Source organism: Acinonyx jubatus, chromosome A1 (assembly GCF_027475565.1).
Source record: "Acinonyx jubatus isolate Ajub_Pintada_27869175 chromosome A1, VMU_Ajub_asm_v1.0, whole genome shotgun sequence".
Lineage (NCBI taxonomy): Eukaryota > Metazoa > Chordata > Mammalia > Carnivora > Felidae > Acinonyx > Acinonyx jubatus.
The window spans coordinates 31,814,330-31,820,351 of record NC_069380.1 but is presented as its reverse complement, the minus strand read 5'-3'; the positions used below and the strand labels follow the sequence as shown (position 1 = coordinate 31,820,351).

The 6,022-nt window shown below is 33.7% G+C and overlaps 1 non-coding gene across 1 annotated transcript; it reads left to right on the top strand.

Moving 5' to 3' along the window:
* The first annotated feature begins 379 nt into the window (after nucleotides 1–379).
* On the top strand, nucleotides 380–452 carry TRNAK-UUU (transfer RNA lysine (anticodon UUU)). The gene has a single exon. It is a non-coding gene; the product is annotated as a tRNA-Lys (tRNA).
* The last annotated feature ends 5,570 nt before the right edge of the window (nucleotides 453–6,022 follow it).

Here is a 6,022-nt window from a genome sequence, read left to right as displayed (position 1 = left end):
ATAGGCCAGCTAGGTGTTTATCAGGGAGAAACAGGAAAAAGACAGTTAAAAAGAACCTTCTTGGGATTCAGCTTCAAAGGAGACTTCCTTAATTTGGAACATACTCTGTAGCAACTTATTCATCAAGGCATTATCAAAAACAACGTAGAGATCAACTAGAATCACTAGAAGTAAACATCTGGGTGTGATACTACAAGAGGCAGACCAGGCAGAAAGTCATCCACTGGGTATGGGGTGTCAGGAAGATGGTGCAACATGAGGCTGAATCTGCAGAGGAAATGGACTTCACCAGTCTATTAAAATCAATAAAGAAGTATAAACAATCAAAAATAACAATAAAAAGGTATTTTTCAATAAAAAAAAAATTAGATGCATTGGTGCTTGGCTGGTTCAGTCAGTAGAGCATGTGACTTTTGATCTCAAGGTCGTGAGTTCAAGCCTCATGTTGGGCTTGGAGCCTACTTTAAAAAAAAAAAGTTAAAAAAGTCATCAACCACAAAAAATAAAATGCCAGGAAACAAAGGATGTTGAGCAGAAATTAGAACCCTATTACATTGGTAGTGAGAATATGTAATTGTGTGATCATTTTGGGAAAAAAATATAGCAGTTCTTCAAAATATTAAATGTAAAGTTTTGATACCACCCAGCAATTCCATTTGTAGATATATTCTCAAAACAAATGAAAATCTATGTCACACAAAAACGTGTACAAATATGTTCATAGCAACCATTTCATAATGGAACAATGTGAACTAAAAGTGGAAGTAACACACATGTCCATCAACTAATGAATGGCTTAATTAATGTGGCATATCTATAAAATGGTCTATTCATTAATATCTATATAAAATTATCTATTCATTAATAAAATAGAATGAAGTCCTCATACATGGTATAATATGAATGAACTTTCAAAATGGTATGCTAAGTAAAAAAGGCAGTCAGCAATATAATACATCATATGATTCCATTTATGTGAAACAACCAGAACAAACAAGTCTCTAGAATGGAAAGTAGATGAGTGGATGCCTAGGGATGGAATTCAGGTACAATGGGGAGTACATAGTTTCTTTGGGTGATTAAAGTATTCTAAAATTAGATAGCGCTTATGAATCCAGACCTTTGTGAATACATTTAAAAAAACATTGACTTGAACACTTTAAATGGGTTAACTGTAAGTCATATAAATTACTTAAAGCTGTTAAGAAAAAACAAAGAAAATTAATTGGAAGCATGTTAGGAGAACTTAACAGTGATTTTGTAATAACCTAAGAATAATTAAAATAAAATATGAGGGGAAAGGATTGGGAAGAGACAAATATTAGATGGATAGATAGACAGACAGATAGATAATCTCAACTGAATTAACAAAATGTGCATTGGTAGAATATTAATGGAACTTGAAAGAACACTGGGAGAAAACTTTTAAGTACAAGTTTGAGAGCAAAAGCCAAAGATTGAGCTATATATTTTGTTTTGTATTTTGTTACAAAAATCATGAGGATACTGACTGTTTTCTCATAATGCAAAATTAATGTGCACTTTAGCCTTGTAGAGATCATTTGGTCTGGTTAAGGGACTGTGCTATATACATAGAATGTCCCAATCATATCGAGCCCATAAAGATACTTCTCTTGAATCATAGACCATCAGTAGTTAGAGTCTCTATTCAGATTTAAGGCAAATGGTAAATCTAAAAGATGCAATTACCTGAAGAGTATGAAAAATTTAGCTAAATCTAATTTTGTGTGATAAACAGAAAATATGAAAAGTCTGTTGTGAGTACTTTTCTTATTTTGTGGAAATATCAGAAATCTGTTTTGAAAAATCCGTGTAGATTTGATTATAATCTTTCTTCATTTATTTTCCAAAATATTTAGAATACATGTATCTGTGTTTTATAAGTAAATTTTATTGCGTAATTTTTGAATAGGTTTGATCTAAAGTCAGTTTATTCAGCTTTTCCATACTCCCTTAATTTTTTCCAACAGTAGAAATTATAAGCTTACGTACTTGTTTCAGATCCCAATTCATCTTTGTGCCATCTGTCTAGCATGATAGTCTTTTTGAACTTTTACACCAAATATCTACTTTAATGTTAAAATAACATATTGTTAAAACATTTGTGAATTAGGGGCTCCTGGGTGGCTCAGTTGGTTAAGTGTCCGACTTTGGCTCAGGTCATGATCTCCTGGTTTGTGGGTTCGAGACCCGCGTGGGGCTCTGTGCTGACAGCTCGGACCCTGGCGCCTGCTTCCCATTCTGTATCTCCTTCTCTCTCTGCCCCTTCCCCACTTGCGCTCTGTCTCTCTCTATCAAAAATAAATAAACATAAAAAAAACTAAAAAAAAATTGTGAATTAAAAGGCATTCTTAAGGAATAAAAATGACAACAAAGAAAGAAACAGATTGGAACGAGTCTGCCACACTGAAGAAAATATGTGACGTATTTGGCTCATTGGCCAGAACAGAAGATGGCTGATTTGTACTGTGCTGACTAAAAAGCTCTATTACAGAAAGGAACAGTGGCATTAAATTAGCAGATCTGAATTTATTTTTTTCTATCAAATCAGAAATCATTTAATAAACATACTAGATGTTTAGGTCTAGAACTTTAGAATGACAGTTTCCTTAATTGGAGGCTTTAATTTTGGTGAGTGGCAAGCCTTTAAGAAAACATAATTTGAGTAATTAGAAATTGTTTCTAGGTTAAATGCTCTAGAGAGTGACATAAGAAAGTAAACTGTTTAGTGACCAGCAATGAAAGCTGACATCTAATTCATGTATTCAAGTTGGTAACCTAATCAGACAGAAAAACATAAATCTTTCCAAGTTACATTAGAAAAATACAGTCTTACTATACCTTAATAATGGGGTATGACATAAAGAAAAAAACTATAAAGAAACCATAAAGCATATCAATCATCTGTTGGTATTAATAAATAAACTGTAATTTAAAATACTCCATGAGTGATGCTGGATGACACAAGCAAATCTATTAATTTATTAATAATCACACATTTTTGACATATATGCAAAGGACTGCAAAAAACACATTAAATAATTAAAGCTCCACTTCATTTTAAATTATTTGTCTGTTATCTACCTATCTACATATTTATGAATTTACAAATGTGTACATATTTTTTCTAAACTTTTTTTAATTTACAAGGCTTGGAAGCAAAAATATCCCAGTAACAGTACATACATCTAGCTTCCAGATCTTGGCTCATAGTGTAATTTGCCACTAAAAACATCCAATGTCGCAAAGAGATATATAGTTCAGACAAGTTCGAATCATGAAATTTCCAGGTAAGTCTTTAGAACCTCTCTCTGCCAGAGAACAGGAAGTACTGAGAGACTAGAAGAGTTTGCAAAGACCGAGGCAAGCTTCAGAGTCTTAACGACAGTCACATGACAGCATTAAATAGTTCTAATTAATTATAAAATACGAAACAAACCGGGCAGCTGGGTGGCTTGGTAGGTTGAGCGTCTGACTTCAGCTCAGGTCATGATCTCACTGTCCGTAGGCTCAAGCCCCACGTCGGGCTCTGTGCTGACGCTCAGAGCCTGGAGCCTGTTTCGGATTCTGTGTCTCCCTCGCTCTCTGCCCCTCCCCAGTCATGCTCTGTCTCTCTCTCTCTGTCAAAAATAAATATTTAAAAAAATAAAATATGCAACAAACCAATCAGTCCATAGTGATACCCAGAAAAGGATGAAAAGAACTCATTTTACACCATTTGAACTACATATGACACCACGTGTTTATTCATAAAATTGGTAATTTAAAGGGAAGTAGGTGAGCATTTATTCTGTCTTTCTAAAAGGACCATATTTAATGCTTGGAAATCTATTCATCTATTCATTACTTTCTTTAGTCTATTTATATCATTAGTAATAATAATGGCTTAGGTTTGGATTGTTCAAGATTACGTGGGTTCAGAAATGGTGGGCTATATTCTTCCGCTTTTTATCAAAAAGGAAATAAAAGAAAGGAAGGAAGACAAATGAAATAAAATTTCCATAATTCATATGGATTGTTTATATAATTCATATAATTGTGTGCATGAAATAAAAGGATTTCAGCAGTACTACACGTCAGTAAAGATTTAGAGAAAATATAGTCATAGTAAGAAACAAAGAGAGAATGAAATTGTGTTGCAACTCTTCTATTTCTGCTAGTACAAAACAGGCCATTTATAGACCGCACATGCAAATGAGAGAGTATTTTAATGACCACAATCATTATATGGAGTCACAAATTGCTAAGCACTCATTTTTTTTGGAAATTATTAGGTATTGAAAATACTGAGAGGGGTACCTGGGTTGCTCAATCAGTTGAGCGTTGGACTTCAGGTCATGAGATCATGGTTTATGAGTTCGACCCCCCACAATGGGCTCGTTGCTGTCAGTGCAGAGCCCATTTTGATCCTCTGTCCCCCTCTCTCTGCCCTTCCCCTGCTCTCAGTCTCTCAAAACCAAATAAACATTAAAAAGAAAAAAGAAAATATTGAGAGGAGGAGGGAAATAAGAGGATGATTGCCTTACGACCAAGAAAACCTCTTCTCAAAATCTATTAAACTGATTTTTCTTCAAGGCTTATGAAAAACAAATTAAAATGCAGTGCTTTTCTTAAATAAAATTGAATTCAATATTTAATATGGAATTTCTGTCCATATAGGTAAGTAAGTTATTATTCTCATACTAAACATTAAAGTTCATCGTTAGAAAATGCTTTGGCCTCTTGCTGATCTTGCCAGAGGATCACATTTCCTGACACCAGGAGTAACTCTCTCCAGTGGGAAACAACCAAGCCTGTGAAGTCAAAAAACACAACCCAAGGTGAAAAGTCACAACGTTCTGAGTAGAAAGGTCTGTTTATACCTGAACACAAGTCTAGTTCCTGGATTTCCGAGTTATCTACACAAATTAAGTTCCCTTTTACTGACTTGGAGTTGAAATATGGTCACTGGTACCAGCAGACCCCAATTAATAAAACAAGCAGTGAAATTTTTACTGAAAGTTTGTGGGAGAAGGAGTTTCAGAAGACGGAAAGGCTAGTATTTATTAGTCAGGAGATACTAACGAAAAAAGAAATCAGAGGGAGATGGAGCAGCTGGTTACTAAGAATATTTTAGGATATGTGTGAGGAAAAGAGAATGATTGAATGCATATTTTAAATTAAATTTTGCATCATTAAGTGTGATATAACTCTCTTCTGTATATGCCACTGAAGTTTTAGTAAAATCATTCTACAAAGTGGTAGGATCAGGTTTGGGGAACCAAACCTGATTTATGGGGAATAAATCTTTTACCTTGAAAAAATAATTAGCATACATTGTGATATTTGACCCATTTTGAGAAGCACTTAATGTCTGGTTCCATTATTGCTAAAAAAAAAAAAACAAAAAAAAAAAAACTAAACACAAATAGAATTGGGAGAGGGGGTTGGGGTTGAATATATTTCATGGTGACCATTCTTTTGTATAAACAAAAGAGGAACCAAAAACATATATTTTAATGACCCTGAAGAAAAATAATTGTTAAGCAGAGATATTCATTCAGTGTTCGAAAAAGCCCATTATGACTAAACTCACAATACGAGCACATTTACTGTGAAAGTTAAGCACTATATATTACTTATGCAACTACATTTAGCCATTGTCAAAGATTTCAAAATTGAGCTAGATATATTATACACAAGAGAATACTTTACTTTGAAATCCCCACACACTTTAGAATAGATAAGGGTGAAATCCAGAGTAAGACTCCTTTTATATTTGTTGTTCTGCATTAGGAGCATGAGTTTTGCATATTCATATAATTGTGTGCATGAATATTAAAATAATATTACATTGTCATCTTATTAGATTACCGCCAGCAAAGTCAAAAAAGAGAATTTGAAAATGGTTAGTATTTAGCTTCTATCTTGATCATTACCAAAGAAGGTTATTATTACCTGACATTGAACCAAGATATGCCTTTTTAACATTCTGCACAATTGTCATAGCTGGTTAAAAAGC